Below are 26,104 nucleotides of genomic sequence, written 5' to 3'. Positions count from 1 at the left end.
AATAGAATTTTACATGTATTTATATATTCCTGATACAGCAGCATTTCCATTTTGGAAACACATATTTGTAGTTTGAAATACATATTTGTTATAAAAATTGAAGAAATATGTTTTTTTGTTATTTATTCCTTCCTTTTGGCAAACCACTTTATCGATTCGCACACTATATATATTTTTCGTTTCGTTAACGGGTTAAAATTTAGCGTCGAATCGCGCACAAACACCTGTAACAAAAAAAAATAAATTCAAATCTTCCATTTTTTAAAATTGTTTGAAAAATAACTTGAACGTTAATACGAAATCAAATAATTATAATAGGTACATAGATATCATGTTTTTTTTTTCAAAATTTCCGTTAAGCAATTTATTTAATCTATTTCGATGGACATTACATTTTGTCATTAGAGTTTTTGTTGTAATGTCTAGTTGAATTAAGTACAGAGCGTTCTTTTATTTACCGACGATTATCATATAAATTTACCCACACCTCTCAAAGAACTAAAAAAAAACCTCATCCTCATGTTTTTAAAATTATGTTTCGCTTGTTCGAAATAATTTAAAATTATGGACCTCAAAGACATCTAATAAAAAAAATGTTTTTGATACGTTTTAAAATGAACCCCTAATATTCAACTTTTTAGCTGCATTGGCACACCCTGTATATCAATATAATTTTATATCAAATACAAAGAGAAGTAGGCACTTAAAAAAAATGTTTTCTACTGAAATTATTACTGAAAAGTAATGAAATACAACTTTTCAATAAGAGGTGGCGCTATTGGGTATTCGACCATCATCAACAGTTCGAAGAGTGTTTTTCAATTTTTAGACTTTTCTATTTACATTTTCTTCATAATTAAATCATTAACTCAATAAAAAATATGTTTCTACACTTCGATACAACTTTAGTTTTAATGAAAAAATAAATTAGTGTGAAAATAGCGGACGCCATCTTCCTTTCAGTTTTGTAAATAGGTGACAAAAAGTCGAGAGCCGAGACATACGAAATAGTAGAAATTAATATTAAAATAAGCTCAGTATGAGCTTCTCTGTAAAGATGGCGTTGCTAGTGCTAAAAATCTAAACCAAAAATTATTTCATTATTTCTTTAAACTTTTCATAATAGGTAATTGGTTTGTGGTTATTAAATTAAGAAAATCCAAAATTTTGAAAAATAAACCGTCAAAACTTAAAGCTGTGGAAGCTGGAAAGCAAACTTTGTATTCCAAAAGCATAATAGGAATAATCTTCCTAGCCTTCAGATCTGGCATCTTTTGAATCTTATGAAATTATAATATAATTTCATTTATCATCGTGTAGTTTAAAATAAGTGAAAAATTCGTCCCGCTCTTGCTCGCTCGCCGAAAGGAAATTTCCATGATAAATAAAACAAGGAAAATTATAATTGGTTCTTGGTTATTACAATAAGAAAATCCTGGATATAATATAAACATCATAATCATTAGAAAATAATAAGCATTCTCAATATACATCTAATAAGTAACACAAATGAAATCATTTCAATGAAAACTACGAAACTAACTGAACTTTCATTTCCCAAAATTGAACTTTTGTCAAACTGTTGATGGGATGGGTTCTCAAATTTTTATTTTGCCTTTATAATATATAACAATTTAATTTGGTGTAGAAATTATAAATATTTGAATCCTTTCTTGGTATTCTATTGCAAATGAAATTTTTTTACTTTATTTTTCAAATGATAACGCTTTGCAGTTACATTGAAAATATGAAAGCTACTGCAGAAAGTTCGTATGAAAGTTTTACATAAAAGAATGTTGTTGCAATCCAAATAGAGTTATAGAATTAATTGATATATGAAATTGTCCGAAAGAATCTTGAATATTTAAAATAATTTAACTTCACTATAAAAATTTCTTATAGAATAACCATTGTTTTTCTGAACATATACCTATTGGCTAAAATTACTAATCAGTGAATAGGATTTCATATTATAATACATCTTGAGTGATTTTTTGAAAAAATTGAGAGAATGGAGCACGAAAAGCAACATTGGTGTTGCCGTATATACAGGATGATTAGCAATTATATTTCAAAACATAATAGTAAAAGAATGAAAGTATAATATTTATGCTGTGATTGGAAAATTGTTCAAAAATATCATGTGGTCCTCGTTCCTATCTTAGTATCACAAAAAAAAGTTTTCGCATCATTTTTCTTTCAAAAACTTACGAAAATATGGTATGGACACGTATATTGGAAACTATCTGTAACAATTTTCGGAAAATTCATAAACGGGAATTTTCCGTGAAGCTCGTTTTAATTGATTACCACTAAGATTACATCAAATTTGTTTTTCGCGCTACCGCGTGTTTCAGTTTTTATAAGTGAATTTACATTCAAATTATAGAGAAGAAAATGGTTATTTTCCATATAAAGATACTCCTCCATAATAATTCGGGAAATTTGAGGAAACCCCGGAAACTTTATCGGTATTGTTTGTACTTTCATATCTTAGTTTTTCCTACTATTTTGTTTTAAAGCCTTATTTTCAATTAATGATTACAAGTAATTTCAAATAAAGATATTATTTGCTTGGTGAACGTAGAATTTAGACACATTAGTATCGGGCGGTTATCGTTCTTAAATAACGATTGAGAGGATATAAAATTTTGTAAAATAATAAACATGAAAGGATCAAAAAGGTTCCCTCGAACGTGATGTTTCTAGAAAATATATAATTTTACATTTCGGCAACAATAAAAGTATAATAAAGCTGCATTTCCTGAAATAAGAAAAAGGAAGTCCATCATAAAATATTAAATTCTTTTAACTAAATACCGACATCCATAGAACGAATCTATCGGTATATTAAAAATAATTTTGGGTATTTTTGCAAACTCTGAAACTTGTATTTTTGAATATGAAATTTTGTAAAATAATAAACATGAAAGGATCAAAAAAGGTTCCATTGATCGTGATGTATAAATAAATTTACATTTCGGCACCAATAAAAGTATAATAAAGCTGCAATCCCTCAAAATAATAAAAAGGAAGTCCATCATAAAATATTAAATTCTTTTAACTAAATACCGACATCCATAGAACGAATCTATCGGTATACTAAAAATAATTTTGGGTATTTTTGCAAACTCTGAAATGTCTATTTTTGAAAAAAATGTACAAGACTTTTATTAAGGACTATTGAGAAATTGCATTACTTGATCGTAATAAGAATACTTTTATTATTGATTTATTGACAATTAATTTGATTTGATATGGACATTTTGGACAGCAGATCATGTGTATAGGGTGAGTTACATGTTATAATTCAGTTGTTTCTAGTAAACAAACTGTGCACAAATTCAGAGTTTATTCATAATACGGTATATACCAAAATTAGTTGAACAAATCAAACATATGAATCACATTTTTTAATTTTACACGGAAACTAAAGTCAACTCTGAGAAAAGTTTTATTTACTACAATAGAACAAAAGAATCACGAGAGGACACAGTTAGGTAATTACAGAGTAATTTATATAAGGGACAACGAGAGAAGAGTCCTTAATTGATTCACAAGAAAAATTAAAAGATGGGCTAAATACTTTGAAGGAATTTCGAATGGAACAGGAAGAACATTGTGGATCTCGTGAAGGAAACAACAATAAAGACATACCAGTGCGTGCAGTAGTACAGAAAAAATAACATTCTAGCAGAAAGCTAAGAGGTGGTGGAATATGTCTAATATTAAAGAAGAAAGAAACGAGGTGTGATGAAACCGAATTTTCATTAATAGAAATATTCGAATAGTTGTTTAGCTGATATGTTCCACTCTTTGAATACAGAGTGTCCTTGTATGGATAAGAATTAGAAGTTCAATGCTGAAATATACAAGAATTTTTGTTTCGAGATTACTTCTAGTACAAATAACAATCATTATTTTCAACCATTCCAAAGTTTCTCGTCTCCCTGTAAATCTAAATAGCCTACATATTTTCTAATTTATTCTAATTTCGTATAACCAAGTTATCCTAGTTGTAAATAAGTCATACCTATCTCTCAACTGATACTCCCTGTATATCTTTATTATCATTGTATTGAAAAAATCATTAATAAAACAATATAAAGCAAGAGATTTCTTAAATAATATTTCAAACGACGTTTTAAATAATTATTGATAATTAATACTTATACTATTAAATGGCTATGTATATACTTTTAATTTTCCTACGATATATCTTCGTTTTTGGAATTAGTAATTTCATGAGTGATTACAGGTACATGATAATGTTTCTTAATTAAAAAACGTAGAATTTAGAATAATGTTACTGACTAAAACAATTTCAAGTTTCAAAAGAATGGCTGCATATAAATCAAAACATTTTTGTTAACTTGGTATTATTTTTGATTGTTTATCGAAAATACTGTGAATTGAAAATATCCCCGATTATTTATGTAGAATACAGTGATTTCAAAATTTCTCATAGTGTAGGGTGGTCCTTATCTCCAAGTTAAATAAACATCCTGAAAGGATTCTGTTGAACGTTATCTCATATATATAAAAAAAATATATTCGAAATATTAAGTGAATAAGAAATTCTTGGAACAAAGACAAAGACATCTAAGAAGGGTCTGAACGGTCAATTTTCGTTTATTAGTAATAAACCCTCAACATGTATAGTTATTTTGGTATTATTACGAGTATGTATCTAGAATACTGCGATTTTAAAATTTCTCATGGTGAAGGGTGGTCCTTATCTCTTTAAGAATTCTGTTAAACGTAATCTTATAAATGCCAAAAATAAGATTGAAATATAAATACACAATTCTTCGAACAAAGACAAAGCATCCAAGAAGGGGCTGCACGGTAATTTTTCGTTATCGGTATTAAACCCTCGATATAATGTAAACAAACTATTCTACAAACAGATAAAAAGGGTTCCTAAACTGCACCGCACGTGTTGTTTTTCAAATATATTATACCTCTTGTAAATTCTCGATAACCAATTTAGAAAAATAAATAAAGGATACTTTCAACAAGGGTGTAATGATGGTCCCTAAAATATATCTATAAACATACCAGACTACATAGTAGTAAACCATTAAAAACATTGAATTCTAAACAATCTACCTACACCTTAAGAATTTATTATAGAATAACCATTGTTTTTCTGAACATAAGATGGTTAAAATTACTAATCAGTAAAAAAGAATTCATTCAGATTATAAAAATCCTTGAGTAATTTTTTGAAAAAATTGAGAAAATTTTCCAAAATGAGGTTTAATTTTACGATCTTTAAGTATAAATCTTGCTTGGATACTAATTATACAGAGCGTTCATTACTTTTCAATAATAATGTTTGAAGATGGTATAAAAAAAATTAGTAATTTAACTTACTATGCAAATATTATTTAAGTTTATGATTTAGAGTTACGATGTTAATTTGATACGTAAAATCATTTGTACTCACATAACTTTGTCCACATAGGAAAGCCTCTATATCCATTTTCCATTTCCATGATATCCATCACTTAAAACCGATTCGCGACACAGCGAAATCGATACCGAAAATTACGAATCACTTTTCTATATCGCGGCGGTTGCCTACCTCATTTATGACATTCATCACATAATCATCTCATTAACCCAACAGATTTGTTCTCAAAGATCAGGAAAATCTCAACAGATTACTCGGAAAGTCATTTGAACGGAAATCACATTTTCAGGTTACTTAATTATCTAATTATCATTTATATTGATCAGAAGGATCCATGTACTAATATTTCGAATCAAAGTGAATTTGAGGTGTATTGGAGCAATTCTATCATATGATTATCATCATAATTATTCATCAAATATTTACTGGACTTAAATGTGTTACAGTAAACGCTGAAAAGAATTGATCAATCCAAAATAACAACGTCAAGATTTTATTTGATCAGTATCATATAATGAGAAAAATTAGTTTTGGTCATAAATATTAACAATCTTCTGTTTGAATGTAAGGGAGTAGTCGAAATTTGGATGTTTGTTAAAACTTTCTGAATGTTAAAAAAGTTATTCAAAAATAAATTCAATCTATTTTTCTTCAATAATTAAAATCTGTAACTGTATTAATCTCAACAAAATATTCTTAGAATTCCCAAAAACACAAAAACCAACAACATCTGATCAAAGTTCTGCTCACTCAATAAATAAAAAAAAAATCATTTCAATCAAAATTTGATGCAATAATTCGGATCAAAATTTCTAGAAAAATTTGAATAAAAAGTTTTAATAACTGATTTTAGTATTTCCTTCATACGAGGTACATCCACAATGTAAGTTCCTTTTCTAACCTATATTTCGAATAGTCATAGGGGATAAAATTTTGGTATCTTACGATACCCCTAAGCAAATTTTGACACCTCGACAACTCATTTCCACCGTTTGCTCCGACGTTTTGCCGTTTGATTTAGGCACATGCGTGGAAATTAAGAAACAGAGCAAACTCCGAGGATTACTGTCAAATAGTTTTTGTTTTTTTTTTCACGATAATGCCCCATCTCACACTGTGACGTGACAAAAAAACCGCTCCAAGAATTTGGCTGGGGTGTGTTTGATCATCCTCCGTATAGCTCGGACCTCACTCCTACCGACTTTCATCTCTTCTTATACCTGAAATCTCTCGCTCAAAGTTGAAACGAGCCGGATGAACATGGAGGAGGCATACAAAAACAAGTGTTTAAAAAATTTTCGAAACTACATAGAAAATTAGGTTAACAGCATGAAAAATATGTTTTTTGACTTGCACGTATGTTCTTTTATAACCAAATGGAACTTTCTTTGTGGATATACCTCGTATATCATATTGAAATTGTGTTACATTCAATTTTTGGGAAAAATATCAATTTCTCAGCATAAATTTTGGAATAATGGATGGAGAAAAATTCATTTGATTTAAAATATTGGAAAATTTCATCGTACGTTTAAATGAATTGAATTATCTAGCAGTACCAAGTAGAAACGTAAAATATGTCGTTTGAAATATTTGTTATGAAGAATGGAAAATCATTTTTTGTTATTTATCCAACAATCAACTACTTTTTGGCAAACCGCATTATAGAACGTGCCCTACATTTACCTTTCGTTTCGTTAACGGGTTAAAATTTCGCGTAGAATCGCGCACAAACACCTTAAACAAAAACATGAATTGTAATATTTTTTCTAAATACCCTTGCAATTAATAAAGTAAAAAAAATTATGCAAATAGATTGTGTCCCTTTTATTTATTCACGTCAAACCATTCAATCAAACACTATATTTATAAACAGATTGCCCCTGTATGTATAATAAATGAAAATTATGTAACAATAAATTCAGAAAAAAACTTTTATTACTTCTTAAATCTGTCGGCCACTAAAATTTTCCCCCTCGTAAATATCAAGTCCACAATTTTTAGATGGTACCCGGTATTATAAATTCAAAGTTATACTACCCAAGATGTTGTAATTTATTCGACTTGAGTGAGTTAGTTATAAATGAAAATTATATCAATAAAATCAAATTTTCAAAATGAACTTCACAAAAAATATCCGTGTTGCAAGCAAAAAAAGTAAAAAATCACCCAAGTAATCGCATTTGTCGAATTCGCCTTCGTGGTTTTCAAGTTAAACAAAATATAACAAGAAAATTTCTCACGGAAAATTACTTTTTCACTAAATTTGCGATTCTCAAATCAAAATTCCTACAAAATCATTCTCACTAAAACGATATTTTTTGCTTCGCTTCCGAATTCCAATTATACAAAAAATTCCTTTTTTGTTTCAAAATTTGATTTTATTAGTTTTTTACTACTAAAAGTTATTTTTTTTTATTTTTTGTTATTTAACAGAAGCGAGGACTACATTATTTTATTTCTGAAATTATTTTTACCAAAATTTTTTCACCAATTATGATATACAGGGTTTTTCTCAACTATTTGTATTTTACGATATAATATTAGAAAAATATCAATCATATATATGTTTTCTAGTAGTTTTCCAAAAAAAAATTCCTTTCTTACAAACACATTTTTTTGTAAATGCTTTGCAAAGTAGATTATATATATAGGGTGAGTCTTCCGGATTGATCACATTTTTTGAGGAAATGGTAATAATGACGGTTTACAAAAATTTGTAGCAATTTTCTTATAAGTTTACGTATAGGGAATACTAAAAAAAATTACACGATGATAAATTCCAGTATGATACATTCGAAAGAAGAAAAATAGTGAGAATTTCAATTTTGGGCTCACTTTGTATATAAAATAACAAATAATTACAATTTAATCGACTACGATGATATTGCATCATATCAAGAAAGTCAGTTAAATTCTTTTACTTAACTTACAATAAGTTACAGAGGGTTCTTTTATTTACTTACATCTCATATAAATTTGTATACAACTCTCAAAGTACTCAAAAAATTTTGATCTCTTTTTCAAAAAATTATGTTTAAAGCGTTCAAGATAATTTCAAAATGTGGACCTCAAATACAACTAATAAAAAAATGTTTTTGATACGTATTAAAACGTCCCCCTAATACTCAACTTTTTAACAAAATTGGCGCACCCTGTATATCAATATAATTTCATATTTCCATGATGGTGGACACATTATTCTACTAAAATATGTTTCTTCACTCGTAACACAACTTTGGTCTTATCTAAATCAAATTCACGTTTTGGAGTTTTTGTAAATAGAATAAGTGACGCAATTTGTTAATTTATGTCTCGAGTAAATACTATTTATTTCAAGATAAATTTGCGCCTTTTCATTTTGCAAATCCATTCGAGAGTATTTCGTTACTCGGTTAAATATATACGTAGAAGGAAGTCACCACAGAAATTTCCATATCTCAAATTTTTGAATTTTTCTTTTATTTGAAGAACTTCAAATGCAAAATTTTTGAAAATAAACCGTCAAAAGTAGAGGGTATGAAAGCTGCAAAGCAAACTTTGGTATTCCAAAAGCATAATACGAATAATCGTCCTAGTCTTCAGATCTGGCATCTTTTGAATTTATATTCACACTCTTGCAAGCCGAAAGGAAATTTCCAAGAAAAATAAAACAAGAGAAATTTCAATAATTTCATAATTTCGTCCCCATTATTATTTGACAATAAGTACAATATAAACATCATCATCATCATAAAAAAAGACAAACATTTTCATTACACACAATTATACAAAAATGAAAATATTTCAATGATAACTAAGAAAATAACTGAGGTTTAATTTGCCATGTATCAACTAACTTCTATAGATATATCACCCTATAGTATAATAAAATAAAAAATACTTAAAACGCCGTTTTATTTGAAACAATTCTTAATCTTTTCTTTTCTTTTCGAAACTATAGATTCTGAGAGAAACATAAATACAAATTTGATAATAAAGAAACTAAAAGTTACTATTGTCCGGGTGATATCTTTACGATTGCACGAAATTTCTCTGCCTACTGAAATTCGAAATAAAAAAAAACTCAATTTAAGGTCTCAACATTGTAGTTGTGATATCTCCAAAAAAAAGGTGGAGTGAAAATAATGTTTCATCACTAAAATCTATCTTACTTTTATACAAACAATCATCTCCTATATATTATTATTATTAATATATGTATATTAGAAGTACTTGAAACAATAAAATAAAACATTTTAGCAAAACCTAGACACATGGTAATTTACACAAAACTGACTCACACTTTTCATGTAGAGTTGAAAATTTGAACAAATAGAACATTTCGCCTAAAAAATTCATCATATATTTGTTATGTTCAATTACTTTCGGAATATCCTATTTGCCAAATAAAAATATACAGTATTGTTCGGCGAAATTTGAGAAAATACCCTTGTGTACTAAACTGTTCATTTCCTTGGATTTTATATCTTATTTTTTCCTACTTCCCAGTTTTCATTGTATTTTTCTAATGATAACGGTTTGCAGTAATGTGGAAAATACTCAATAAGCAGCTACAGAAAGTTTATATGAAACTTTTACATATAGGAAATGTTGTTCCAATCCAAATAATTAAATTGATATAATTAATTGGAAATTGAAAGTGTCCAAGAAAAACTTGAATATTTGAAAACGCTATTCTAAAATAAGAAAACGCCAAGTATAACCAATCAATGGTCTAAAGTATCCTTAATCTCCCAAACAAAACAAATATTCATTAAATTTATTGATAATCTAAGTATGAGTAGCAAAAAATTTGAATTTCTTTTTAGGACACTAGATACATATATACTTTCAGTTTTTCTACGTCTTCGTTTTTCGAATTAGTAATTTCATTAGTGATTACAGGTAAGTACATGAAAATGTTTATTAAGTAAAGAAAGAACGTAGAATTTATACAGTGTTAAATTTATTTCAAGTTTCAAAATTTCTATTTCATTTTCTACGCAGTAATAAATAAAGCCTTTATCAAGTGCTAAATTTTGGATACATTTAGAATACCAATAACAAAAGGAAACATCTAGAAGAGGTATATCAGTTTGCTTAAATAAACAAAAAAGGGTGGTTGGTTTTCAAAGATATTTAATACCTAATTTCACTATCGATCCTTGGAACAAATAAAAAGTAGTAGTAGAGGGTTATTTTTCAATAACACATTTATATTCTGGGTATAACAAATGTAGCAAAAAAAAAGTAAATTCTTTGAACGATAAAGATAGGGTCTGAGAAGGTTCCACAATTTATCAAAATATCGATCATAAATATTACATTTGGACCATAAAATAAACATAAGATTTTAAAAATAGAATAACAATCCCTCGGAAGATATTGAAATATCAACTCTAAAAAATATCTTCTACCTACCTACGAATTATTGTACCCCGAGAAGTTCATACAAGAAATTAAATAATTGAAAAGTGAATATTGAAAGTTTTGACTGAACAGTTTTCAAAATGCAAATCAGTCACCTGAAACACATTCTTGATAATTTCAATAGCTCAAAATTTTGTCTATTTGAAAAAACAAAGATATTGAAGCAGCAAAGGACTAAATTCAAACAACAAATAATCTTCTCTTTCCTATACCTACCAATTATTGAACAAGACGAAAAAATACCAGAAAAAAAATATTTGAAACCTTCACTTGGAAAATTTTCTATGAAACAGAAAACTCAATTATTAGTTTAGTAACAACTCTTTAGCTAATTATGTATTGAGTATCTATCAATCAAAAAAAATATGTGAAAAACGATTAGATTAAGTTTGTTTTATTAAAAGATCCCCAGATTAATGCGCTTGAAATTTCAAAGTTCCAAAAGAATGGCCGCATATTACCGATATATAAAAGAAAATAGTTTTCACTCCATAATCTGTGACCAAATGACAAGAAATATTTTAGCTAGTAAATTTAAAATCAATCAAAAAATCACTCACCATTTCACAAATGAGGAAATGATCATCTTGGTAGTTAAAAATTTTCTGGGTATCCATGATTTTCACCACACAATATTGTATTGAAACACGGAAAATTCTTTTAATGTCTATTTTCAATCCGTTTCACGAAAATTTTAAAATATTTTAAAATTTAAAAAAAAAAATTTCCAAAGTTTCCAATAAAAATTTTCAACATTAGTCACATTTTAACAACTAGAAATCGAAAGATTTTTTTGTCGTTATTAAACAGATCCGGGTATCTCTGTATTTTATTTATCTAATAATAACTATTTTGTACTACAATCGAAATAAGGTGTTTTAATATAATTATCTATATATATTTTTATATGAAAAAACACATTACAGTTGAAAAGATTTGACGTGAACAATAATTGCGTCGACCTACAAAGATGGCCGACATGCTGTCCAGACAGACAAGGATAAACGAACTTTTTGATGCTATATTTTAGATTATCGTTTGTTTATGTTTATAAGTAAATTAATGATTCACACAATTTCAAATTATCTGAAGAAAATGCTTAATTTCAATTACTTTGAAAATATTAAAAAAAAATAATAAAACCTTAGCATTCCATAAAATGTAATACACTGAATTCGTTCGTTTTCCTGGAAACTTTAATTGGACAAATTTCGTTAATTTTTACATAAAGAGAATTATATGTTACCTATATCAATAAGAAAATAGTTTTCACTTCACAATCGAAAACAAAATTACACGAAATTTTACAAATAGAAAATTTAGCATCAAATATGTCTGCCCGAATTTGTAATACTGTCAAAGTTTCATTATCTAAATAATTAAATGCATTGTTTAAAGCTTGTGACTTCAACATTCACAGTGCGCAGGTCAAAAACAAGTCTAGACATTCGCTAAGAATTCGATAGGGATCAATGAACTTGAAGATGTAAAGTTTGATTTATTAAATAATAAGTAATTAAATATTACATATTTTGTTATATAATTTCCATATTGAATAAAATAGTGTTTTCAAAGATAAAATAAGTAGAGCAATATAAAGCAAGATATATTTTTAATAATATTTCTAAGAAAGTTTTAAATAATTATTGATAATAGATATAATACATACAATAAAATATGGCATATATTTAATTATTAAAATTCACAATAACTTAATATTATTAAATGACTATATAAGTTGAGTTTATGGGCAGCAAATAATAGTAATTTCCTTTTGGGAATCTGTATACTTTTAATGTTTTACGACATAACTTCGTTTTTCGAATTAGTACTTTCATTAGTGAACAGGTACATGAAAATTTTTATATTGATTAAGGATCGTAGAATTTGAAACAATGTTACTGAAATTTATTCCAAGTTCCAAAAAATTACTGCATATGTATAAAGTACAAAACAAAATATTTTTGTTATCTTGATATCGAGAATTCTGTGATTTTAATATTTTCAGTTCCTATAGTGTAGGGTGATCCTCATCCCCAAATATATTTTCTATGAATATCAAAAGAAAATTCGAAATGTGAAGTAAATAAGAAATTCTTCCGACAAAGATGAAGTCGTCTAAAAAGGGGCTGCACGGTCAATTTTCGTTATCGGTATTAAGTCCTCAACATGTATAGTTATTTTGGTATTATTACCAGTATGTATCTAGAATAATGTGATTTTAAAATTTCCCATATTTGGAGTGGTCCTCCTACCCAAATTAGACAAACATACACAAAAGATTCTGCCGAACGTTATTTCATATATATAAAAAAAATATATTCCAAATGTTAGGTAAACAAGAAATTCTTCGAACAAAGACAAAGGCATCCAAGAAGGGTCTGCACGGTCATTTTTTGTTATCGGTATTAAACCTTCGATATAATGTAAACAAACTATTCTACAAACTGATAAAAAGTGTTCTGGAACTGCACCGCACGTGTTGTTTTTCAAATATTTTATACCTCTTGTAAATTCTCGATAACCAATGTAGAAAAATAAATAAAGGATACTTTTAACAACAAAAAAGGGTCTAATAATGGTCCATAAAAGATTTCTAACATAAACATACCAGAATTAAAATATTTGGAACCCTGAAGTTTTTTTTGGTACAGTTTCTTCAAAAGTAATGTTTTGTAGTTATCGAACTTGGTGGGCTTTTATATTCTTTTTCCAATTACTATCGATCTGCATTCGAAATTCTTTATATACTTGTTAGAATTTGCAAATTTAAGCACTTTGGAGAATAAATACTGCGATGTCGATTAAATAACACTCAACTTTGTTGAAAATTCGTAAGAAAATTAAATTATTATTTTAGAATCAATCAACTTTTATACAAATATATATGAAGAAAAATGCTTTAGTTATTCGATTACATAATAAGAAGAGAAAAGAATTTTTTGTGTATAAAATGTCAAAAGCGATTCTAAACAAATGAAGGGGTTATGACAAAAAGTTTATTAAATGAAGAGATAATTTCTAACAGTAACTGTTTCATTGAAAAGTCATATTTTCTCCGTGTATTTATCTTACAGAATGATTTGAGATTATTTCCATATTGTTTTATGTAAATCAAAAGTGTGTACAAATAATTGATTCCGCACTAATACAAAATGATGATGGTTATTAAAAAAATTATCTCTATTTCCTCTAAAATGAAAACACCCCCAATTTTTAACAGAGCTGCAAATGATTTGCTCTAAATTGGATTTGAATGGAAGAAGATGCTTTATTAAACGACTCAAAAGATCCCCAGTTTGTGAATCCTCGAAACTTGATTAATTATCATATTGTTTTTACAAGTTTGTGTTTACCAAGAAAACAATTATAAATTAGAGAAGAATTTTTGAGACTTATAATATTTTGGGGAGACGGTAAAAATATCAGCATCAAAATTTGATAATCAATCCTGCTAAATATGATAGTGAACTATATTCTTTTGGCCAACTCTGTATAAATTGTAAAACGGTCCGAACCCATAATATTTATTACTTTATTATTTTGTTATCTGTACATTTTGAATGGGTCTTATTGGAAAAATCCATATCTTTACCTACTACTACAGCAATAAAACATCTGATCCACAGATGTGAGAATATTTTTTCGAAAGGGCGTAATGGATTATAACTATAGAAGCCTACGACATTTTTTACAAAGTATTAATGTGAAATATAAACTAATTTATTTACAAATTTTAACAAAAATGAATTTTGATATTGCCATGTCTTGATACTTGGACAACTTGTTTTATAATTTTGAATATACTCAAAAGAAAAAGATATTTCGATTAAATATAGATGAAACCGAAATTCACCACTCTTTGAATACAGAGTGTTCTTGTGTGAACAATAATAATTAGAAGTTGAATGCTGCAATATACAAGAATTTTTGTTTCGAGATTACTTCTAGTACAAATAACAATCATTATTTTAAACTATTCCAAAGTTTCTCGTCTCCCTGGAAATCTAAATAACCGACATATTTTCTAATTTATTCTAATATCGTATAACCACGTTACACTAACCTTTTCTAACCTATATTTATTTTCCACAAATAATTATATATAAGTCATATTTCTAAACTGTTACTCCACGTATAAATTATCACACAAACTTTACATGGATAATTCTTGTTGATTTTACATAGAGATAATTAAATCTTACCTACATCAATAAGAAAATAGTTTTTACTTAACAATCTAAAATGAAATTACACGAAATTTGACTAATAGAAAATTTACATGTCTGCCCGAATTAGTAACAATGTCAAAATTTCACTATTTAAATAATTAAATGCATTGTTTAAACTTTAAACAAAGCCACGCCACGCCACGAATACGAACATCAAAGAAAAACAAATCACTTTTAATGTTTATTTCAATCCGTTTCACGAAAATTTTAAAATAAAAACTATTTTCTATCGATATACTGAAAATTTCAAATATTTCATTAAAAATTTTCAACATTAGTCAAATTTTTAAAACTAGAAATCGAAAGATTTTTTTGTCGTTATTAAACAGATCCGGTATCTCTGTATTTTATTTATCTAATAGTAACTATTTTGTACTACAATCGAAATAAGGTGTTTTAATATAATTATCTATATATATTTTTATATGAAAAAACACATTACAGTTGAAAAGATTTGACGTGAACAATAATTGCGTCGACCTACAAAGATGGCCGACATGCTGTCCAGACAGACAAGGATAAACGAACTTTTTGATGCTATATTTTAGATTATCGTTTGTTTAATGTTTATAAGTAAATTAATGATTCACACAATTTCAAATTATCTGAAGAAAATGCTTAATTTCAATTACTTTGAAAATATTAAAAAAAATTAATAAAACTATAGCATTCCATAAAATGTAATACACTGAAATCGTTCATTTTCCTGGAAACTTTAATTGGACAAATCTTGTTAATTTTTACATAAAGAGAATTATATCTTACCTATAACAATAAGAAAATAGTTTTCACTTCACAATCGAAAACAAAAATACACGAAATTTTACGAATTGAAAATTTAGCATCAAATATGTCTGCCCGAATTTGTAATACTGTCAAAGTTTCATTATCTATATAATTAAAATGCATTGTTTAAAGCTTGTGACTTCAACATTCACAGTGCGCAGGTCACAAACAAGTCTAGACATTCGCAAAGAATTCGAAATGGGTCAATGATCTGAGAAGATGTAAAGTTTTGATTTATTAAATAATAAGTAATTAAATATTACATATTTTGTTATATAATTTCCATATTGAATAAAATAGTGTTTTCAAAGATAAAATAAATAAAGCAAGATATATTTTTAGAATATTTCTAAGAAAGTTTTAAATAATAAGTGATAATACATATAATACTTACAATAAAACATGACATAGATTTAATTATTCACAATAACTTAATGTTATTAAATGACTATATAAGTAGAGTTTAAGGACAGCAAATAATAGTAATTTCCTTTTGGAAATTTGTATACTTTTAATGTGTTACGACATATCTTCGTTTTTGGAATTAGTAATTTCATGAGTGATTACAGGTACATGAGAATGTTTCTTAATTAAAAAACGTAGAATTTAGAACGGTGTTACTGACTAAAACAATTTCAACTTTCAAAAGAATGGCTGCATATAAATCAAAACATTTTTGTTATCTTGGTATTATTTTTGATTGTTCATCGAAAATACTGTGAATTGAAAATTTTCCATGGATGGGGGGTGGTCCCCATCCCCAAATTAGATAAACAATATCAGAAAATATTCTATTAAACGTTATGTTTCTCAGGAATATCAAAAATCAATTCGAAATGCAAAGTAAATAAAAAATTCTTCCAATAAAAACAAAGGCATCTAAGAAGGTGCTTCACGGTCGATTTTAGTTACCAGTAATAAACCCTCAACATGTATAGTTAGTTGGTATTATTTTCGATTTATCTAGAATAATGTGATTTTAAAATTTCTCATAGTGTAGGGTGGTCCTTATCTCTTTAAGAATTCTGTTGAACGTAATTTCATAAATGCCAAAAATAAGATTGAAATGTAAACACACAATTCTTCGAACAAAGACAAAGGCATTCAAGAAGGCACAGCACGGTCATTTTTCGTTATCGGTATTAAACCCTCGATATAATGTAAACAAACTATTCTAGAAACAGATAAAAAGGGTTCCTAAACTGCACCGCACGTGTTGTTTCTCAAATATATTATACCTCTTGTAAATTCTCGATAACCAATTTAGAAAAATAAATAAAGGATACTTTCAACAAGGGTGTAATGATGGTCCCTAAAATATATCTATAAACATACCAGACTCCATAGTAATAAACCATTAAAAACATTGAATTCTAAACAATCTACCTTCACTATAAAAATTTCTTATAGAATAACCATTGTTTTTCTGAACATATGATGGCTAAAATTACAAATCAGTAAGAAGGAATTGTGTTACATTCAATTTTTGGGAAAAATATCATTTTCTCAGCATATATTTTGGAATAATAGATGGAGAAAAATTTATTTGATTTAAAATATTGGAAAATTTCAACGTACGTTTAAATGAATTGAATTATCTAGCAGTACCAAGTAGAAAATTATGTAACAATATATTCAGAAAAAAACTTTTATTACTTCTTAAATCTGTCATCCACTAAAATTTTCCCCCTCGTAAATATCAAGTCCACAATTTTAGATGGTACCCGGTATTATAAATTCAAAGTTATATTACCCAAGATGTTTTAATTTATTCGACTTGAGTTAGTTAGTTATAAATGAAAATTATATCAATAAAATCAAATTTTCAAAATGAAATTCACAAAAAATATCCGTGTTGCATGCAAAAAAAGTAAAAAATCACCCAAGTAATCACATTTGTCGAATTCGCCTTCGTGGTTTTCAAGTTAAACAAAATATAACAAGAAAATTTCTCACGGAAAATTACTTTTTCACTAAATTTGCGATTCTCAAATCAAAATTCCTACGAAATTATACAAAATCATTATCAGTAAAACGATATTTTCAAATAAAATTCTCTTCGCTTTCAATTCCAATTATACAAAAAATTTCTTTTTTGTTTCAAAACTTGATTGTTGTTGTTGTTTACAACTACAAGTTTCAAGATTTTTTGTTATTTATTTTATTTGTTATTTTATTTCTGAAATTATTTTCACCAAAATTTTTTTACCAATTATGATATACAGGGTTTTTTCTCAACTATTTGTATTTTACGATATAATATTAGAAAAATATCAATCATATATATGTTTTCTAGTAGTTTTCCAAAAAAAATTCCGTTCTTACAAACACATTTTTTTGTAAATATTTTGCAAAATAGATTATATATATAGGGTGAGTCTTCTGTATTTGAGATATAAAAAATTTTCTTAGCTATTTAAACTTCAATCACGGTTACAATCTAAACTTATCTACAGGACGTCCCCGATATAATCAATTAAACCAAATAGACGATCTTTAATTAATGATTGAACCATTCTAAAAGGATTCTGATATATCATGATATCAAATTAATTTTACCAATTCGTGTATAAAAGTTTTTTTTATCTAGTTATTTATTTTTGTCTTTTAACATAATATAGAGATCTTGAAAGAGTTACACAAAGTGTACCTACCAAATAATAGTTGATGTCATTAAAAATTATATTTTGAAATTATCCCAAAATATACAGATTGTTGCAACCCCTTCACAAACCAAACATATTAAATTGATAGATAAGAGCCCTTTATAGTATACCGGATTGACCATATTTTTTGAGGAAATGGTAATAATGACGGTTTACAAAAATTTGTAGCAATTTTCTTATAAGTTTACGTATAGGGAATACTAAAAAAAATTACACAATGATAAATTCCAGTATGATACATTCGAAAGAAGAAAAATAGTGAGAATTTCAATTTTGGGCTCACTTTGTATATAAAATAACAAATAATTACAATTTAATCGACTACGATGATATTGCATCATATCAAGAAAGTCAGTTAAATTCTTTTACTTAACTTACAATAAGTTACAGAGGGTTCTTTTATTTACTTACATCTCATATAAATTTGTATACAACTCTCAAAGTACTCAAAAAATTTTGATCTCATTTTCAAAAAATTATGTTTAAAGCGTTCAAGATAATTTCAAAATGTGGACCTCAAATACAACTAATAAAAAAATGTTTTTGATACGTATTAAAACGTTCCCCTAATACTCAACTTTTTAACAAAATTGGCGCACCCTGTATATCAATATAATTTTATAGTGGAAACAAAGAGAACTAAACATTTAACAAACAATGTTTCCTAATGAAATTAATACTCAAAATTTATGGAGCCGAACTATTCAATAAGAGATGTCACAATTGGGCATTCGACCTTCAACCACTATTCGAAGATTATGGGATTCAATTTTTTAGAAGTTTCCATTCATATTTCCGTGATGGTGGACACATTATTCAATAAAAATATGTTTCTTCATTCTAACACAACTTTAGTTTTAATGAAAAAATAAATTAGTGTGAAAATAACGGACGCCATCTTCCTTTCAGCTTTGTAAATAGGTGACAAAAAGTCAAGAGCTGAGACATAAGAAATAGTAGAAACTAATATTGAAATGAGTTCAGTATGAGCTTCTGTACATAGATAGCGCTGCTAGTACTAAATATCTAAACCAAATTCACGTTTTGGAGTTTTTGTAAATAGAATAAGTGACGCAATTTGCTAATTTATGTCCCAAGTAAATACTATTGATTTCGTTACTCGGTTAAATAGATACGTAGAAGGAAGTCATCACAGAAATTTCCATATCTCAATTTTTTGAACTTTTTTTTATTTGAAGATATTCAAATGCAAAATTTTTAAAAATAAACCGTCAAAAGTTAAGGGTATGAAAGCTGCAAAGCAAACTTTGGTATTCCAAAAGCATAATACGAATAACCGTCCTAGTCTTCAGATCTGGCATCTTTTGAATTCATAAAATAATTTCATTTATCATCCTACTGTTTAAAATAAGTGAAAAATTAGTCGCACTCTTGCACACCGAAAGAAAATTTCCAAGAAAAATTAAACAAGAGAAATTTCAATAATTTCATAATTTCGTCCCCATTATTTTTTAACAATAAGTACAATATAAACATCATCATCATAGAAAAAGACAAACTTTTTCATTACACACTGTTAGAATATATGGAACGCAACCAATTTTTATTTAACTGTCAAATGTTGTTAATGTAAGTTGACGTCTGTCAATAGATCTAATCAATCTTGCTCTTTTATGTGTAAGACTGAAATTACAATAAATTGTTTGTACTGAAAATCATATCAGTTATTATTTTCAAACCACGTAATTTTCCTTTATGGTAGCAGAGCGTGGTTCTGTGGAAATAACAGAAGACTGAAGGAAGTGATTATACAACTGTTAAAATTAAGTTAAGTAATTTGGAAGTTATAAAACTTCATCTTCAAAATAGGTTCAAATTTGTTCAATTTGGAAAAACTAGTCGGAAGAGAAAATTTTACCACTTGGAAATTCACTATGAAAACATATTTACAGCATGAGGATTTGTGGTGTTGTATCGAACCATCTGATAACAAACCAATTGAAGCAAGTAAGGATGTAAAGGCCAAAGCCAAGGAGATTCTACTTCTGGACCCTCAAAATTATGTTCATGTTCAAGATTGTTCAACTGAAAAAGAGGTATGGGAATGTTTACAACAAGCTTTTGATGATAAAGGGCTCACGCGAAGAGTTGGTTTACTAATAGACTTGATAAATACTACACTGGAATCTAGTAATAGTGTTGAAGAATATGTGAGCAAGATCATGAATACTGCTCACAAGCTGCCTAACATTGATTTTGATGTAAACGATGAATGGCTTGGTACTTCGATGCTGGCAGGCTTACCAGATGAATACAAGCCCATGATTATGGGGTTTGAGAGCTCAGGCATTAAAATAAGTGCTGATTCAGTTAATTCTAAGCTAATACAAGAAATTAGTACATCAAAGTCAACAGTCTTTTATACAAATTATAAGAAATCCAGAAATAATACACAGCAAGTTAAAAACAGAGGACCAAGATGCTATAATTGCAATAAATATAGTCATTTTGCTAAACTATGTAAACAACCAGAGAAGTTAGTGAATAAAGGAGAAGGTTCAAGTTTTGTAGCTGCTTTCCCAGTAACTGTTAAACAAAATGTGAGTGATAAATGGCTAATAGACTCATGAGCATCTTTGCACATGACTTGCAGAGATTACTGGTTGTATAATGTCACTGAGCCAACTGTGAAAAGTGTTACTGTGGCAAACAGAGAGCCATTAACTGTAAAAGGAGTTGGATGTGTGGACATTCAAATAAATCGGAAAGATAAAATACAAGTTAAAAATGTACTGTTTGTTCCTGGTTTAGCTGCCAATCTCCTTTCAGTCAGCAGAATCGTGAAGAATGGGCATAATGTTATATTTTATGACAAGGGATGTGACATTCAGAATGCTAAACGAGAGGTTATCTGCAATGCAGTATTAAAAAATAACCTATACATTATGAACATAAGTGGAGGAGGTTCATCTGACTTCAAGTGCTCTGAATTCTAATGATACTTATATGTGGCATCTGCGAATGGGACACTTGAATTTTTCAGATATTAAGAAACTGCCAAATTGTGTTGAAGGTGTGTCTTTGACTTCAGACAAAAGTAATGTGATCACATGTATTCATTGTTGCGAGGGAAAACATACTCGGTTGCTATTTAAAAATGTAGGTTCAAGAGCAGCAAGACCACTTGTACTAATACATTCTGATTTATGTGGCCCTATGGAAAATATTTCATATGGAGGTAAGAAATATTTTATAACTTTCATTGATGACTACACACGAATGGTACATGTGTACTTAAAGATAAAATGAGTGTACTTGATACGTTCAAAGATTTCAAGTCAAAAGTAGAGAATGAATTGAATTGTAAAATTAAAAAGTTACGCACAGATAATGGTAAAGAGTACTGTAATAACAATTTTGAGAAATTTTTAACTAATCATGGTATAATTCATCAGACATCTACTCCGTACACTCCAGAGCACAATGGCTTGGCAGAACGAATGAACAGAACACTAGTGGAGCGAGCAAGGTGTATGTTGTTTTATGCCAACCTGGAGAAGAAATTTATCTCATTTAAAGATTTTTGGTTCTGTTGCTATGGTACATGTACCAAAAGAAAAGCGTCAAAATGGGATAAAAAATTTGAGAAAATGTTGATGGTAGGTTATTGTGAAAATTCCAAAGGATATTGATTAATAAATCCTTTAACACATAAAGTAGTAAAAAGTAGAGACATAACTTTTATTGAGAAGTATACTGAAGATAATAATATACTTATACCTTCCGATGTTGAAGTTGCAGACATGGAGGGCCGGTCAGCCAGTAATAGCACTGCTCCTACCAGTACTGGGATGTCATCTGATATTCAAAATCAGGAAATACAAACTCAGGAGTCATCAAGTAAGGAATTGAATGAACCTATAAGTAGAAGCGGAGACTCACTTGTAAAGTTTTCTATGAAACAGAAAACTCAATTATTAGTTTAGTAACAACCCTTTAGCTAATTATGTATTGAGTATCTATCAATCAAAAAAAATATGTGAAAAACGATAAGATTAAGTTTGTTTTATTAAAAGATCCCCAGTTTAATTTTTAGGTAGTAAATTTAAAATCAAATTAATAAGACAAAAAATCACTTACCATTTCACAAATGAGGAAATGATCATCTTGGTAGTTAAAAATTTTCTGGGTATCCATGATTTTCACCACACAATATTGTATTGAAACACGGAAAATTCTTTTAATGTTTATTTTCAATCCGTTTCACGAAAATTTTAAAATAAAAACTATTTTCTATCGATATACTGAAAATTTCCAAAGTTTCCAATGAAAATTTTCAACATTAGTCACATTTTTAAAACTAGAAATCGAAAGATTTTTTAGTCGTTATTAAACAGATCCGGGTATCTCTGTATTTTATTTATCTAATAATAACTATTTTGTACTACAATCGAAATAAGGTGTTTTAATATTAATATCTATATAAATTTTTATATGAAAAAACACATTATAGTTGAAAAGATTTGACGTGAACAATAATTGCGTCGACCTACAAAGATGGCCGACATGCTGTCCAGACAGACAAGGATAAACGAACTTTTTGATGCTATATTTTAGATTATCGTTTGTTTAATGTTTATAAGTAAATTAATGATTCACACAATTTCAAATTATCTGAAGAAAATGCTTAATTTTAATTACTTTGAAAATATTAACAAAAAATTGATAAAACCTATGCTTTCCATAAAATGTAATACACTGAATTCGTTCGTTTTCCTGGAAACTTTAATTGGACAAATTTCGTTAATTTTTACATAAAGAGAATTATATCTTACCTATATCAATAAGAAAATAGTTTTCACTACTCAATCGAAAACAAAATTACACGAAATTTTACGAATAGAAAATTTAGCATCAAATAATATGTCTGCCCGAATTTGTAATACTGTCAAAGTTTCATTATCTAAATAATTAAATGCATTGTTTAAAGCTTGTGACTTCAACATTCACAGTGCGCAGGTCAAAAACAAGTCTAGACATTCGCAAAGAATTCGAAATGGGTCAATGATCTGAGAAGGTGTAAAGTTTTGATTTATTAAATAATAAGTAATTAAATATTACATATTTTGTTATATAATTTACATATTGAATAAAATAGTGTTTTCAAAGATAAAATAAGTAAAGCAATATAAAGCAAGATATATTTTTAATTTTATTTCAAAGAAAGTTTTAAATAATTAATGATAATAGATATAATACATACAATAAAATATGGCATATATTTAATTATTAAAATTCACAATAACTTCATATTATTAAATGACTATATAAGTTGAGTTTATGGGCAGCAAATAATAGTAATTTCCTTTTGGGAATCTGTATACTTTTAATGTTTTACGACATATCTTCGTTTTTCGAATTAGTACTTTCATTAGTTATTACAGGTACATTAAAATTTTCATTTTAATTAAGGATCGTAGAATTTGAAACAATGTTATTAAGATTTATTTCAAGTTCCAAAAAATTAGGTGCATATGTATAAAGACCAAATCAAAACATTTTCATTAACAGAGACAAAGATATCAGAAAATATTCTATTAAACGTTATTTTTCTCATGAATATCAAAAATAAATTCTAAATGTGAAGTAAATAAGAAATTCTTCCAACAAAGATGAAGTCGTCTAAAAAGGGGCTGCACGGTCAATTTTCGTTATCGGTATTAAACCCTCAACATGTATAGTTATTTTGGTATTATTACGAGTGTGTATCTAGAATACTGTAATTTTAAAGTTTTTCATAGTGTAGGGTTGTCTCCTTATCTCCAAATTAAATAAAAATTCACAAAGGATTCTACCAACTTATCTCATATATATCAAAAAAATATATTCCAAACGTTAGGTAAACAAGAAATTCTTTGAACAAAGACAAAGCATCCAAGAAGGGGCTGCACGGTCATTTTTTGTTATCGGTATTAAATCCTCAACATGTATAGTTATTTTGGTATTATTACGAGTGTGTATCTAGAATATTGTGATTTTAAAGTTTCTCATAGTGTAGGGTGGTCCTTATCTCTTTAAGAATTCTTTTGAATGTAATCTCATAAATGCCAAAAAAAAAGATTGAAATGTAAACACACAATTCTTCAAACAAAAACAAAGGCATCCAAGAAGGGTCTGCACGGTCATTTTCGTTAGCGACATTAAACCCTCGATATAATGTAAACAAACTATTCTACAAACTGATAAAAAGTGTTCTGGAACTGCACCGCACGTGTTGTTTTTCAAATATTTTATACCTCTTGTAAATTCTCGATAACCAATGTAGAAAAATAAATAAAGGATACTTTTAACAACAAAAAAGGGTCTAATAATGGTCCATAAAAGATTTCTAACATAAACATACCAGAATTAAAATATTTGGAACCCTGAAGTTTTTTTTGGTACAGTTTCTTCAAAAGTAATGTTTTGTAGTTATCGAACTTGGTGGGCTTTTATATTCTTTTTCCAATTACTATCGATCTGCATTCGAAATTCTTTATATACTTGTTAGAATTTGCAAATTTAAGCACTTTGGAGAATAAATACTGCGATGTCGATTAAATAACACTCAACTTTGTTGAAAATTCGTAAGAAAATTTAATTATTTTTTTAGAATCAATCAACTTTTATACAAATATGAAGAAAAATGCTTTAATTATTCGATTACATAATAAGAAGAGAAAAGAATTTTTTGTGTATAAAATGTCAAAAGCGATTCTAAACAAATGAAGGGGTTATGACAAAAAGTTTATTAAATGAAGAGATAATTTCTAACAGTAACTGTTTCATTGAAAAGTCATATTTTCTCCGTGTATTTATCTTACAGAATGATTTGAGATTATTTCCATATTGTTTTATGTAAATCAAAAGTGTGTACAAATAATTGATTCCGCACTAATACAAAATGATGATGGTTATTAAAAAAATTATCTCTATTTCCTCTAAAATGAAAACACCCCCAATTTTTAACAGAGCTGCAAATGATTTGCTCTAAATTGGATTTGAATGGAAGAAGATGCTTTATTAAACGACTCAAAAGATCCCCAGTTTGTGAATCCTCGAAACTTGATTAATTATCATATTGTTTTTACAAGTTTGTGTTTACCAAGAAAACAATTATAAATTAGAGAAGAATTTTTGAGACTTATAATATTTTGGGGAGACGGTAAAAATATCAGCATCAAAATTTGATAATCAATCCTGCTAAATATGATAGTGAACTATATTCTTTTGGCCAACTCTGTATAAATTGTAAAACGGTCCGAACCCATAATATTTATTACTTTATTATTTTGTTATCTGTACATTTTGAATGGGTCTTATTGGAAAAATCCATATCTTTACCTACTACTACAGCAATAAAACATCTGATCCACAGATGTGAGAATATTTTTTCGAAAGGGCGTAATGGATTATAACTATAGAAGCCTACGACATTTTTTACAAAGTATTAATGTGAAATATAAACTAATTTATTTACAAATTTTAACAAAAATGAATTTTGATATTGCCATGTCTTGATACTTGGACAACTTGTTTTATAATTTTGAATATACTCAAAAGAAAAAGATATTTCGATTAAATATAGA

The 26,104-nt window shown here is 27.7% G+C and overlaps 1 long non-coding RNA gene across 2 annotated transcripts; it reads right to left on the bottom strand.

The window, feature by feature from the left end:
* Nucleotides 1–3: 3 nt before the first annotated feature.
* LOC130898035 (uncharacterized) lies at nt 4–23,552 on the bottom strand. 2 transcript variants are annotated; one of them, XR_009059822.1, is made up of 4 exons: nt 23,312–23,552; nt 22,617–22,780; nt 22,257–22,394; nt 4–224 (listed from the first exon to the last, which is right to left on the bottom strand). It is a non-coding gene; the product is annotated as an uncharacterized LOC130898035 (long non-coding RNA). The 2 variants fall into 2 exon arrangements; XR_009059821.1 differs by having other exon boundaries at nt 22,617–23,552.
* Nucleotides 23,553–26,104: the final 2,552 nt, after the last annotated feature.

The sequence above is a fragment of the Diorhabda carinulata genome, chromosome 9, assembly GCF_026250575.1.
Source record: "Diorhabda carinulata isolate Delta chromosome 9, icDioCari1.1, whole genome shotgun sequence".
Lineage (NCBI taxonomy): Eukaryota > Metazoa > Arthropoda > Insecta > Coleoptera > Chrysomelidae > Diorhabda > Diorhabda carinulata.
This window is presented reverse-complemented; position numbering and strand designations above follow the sequence as displayed.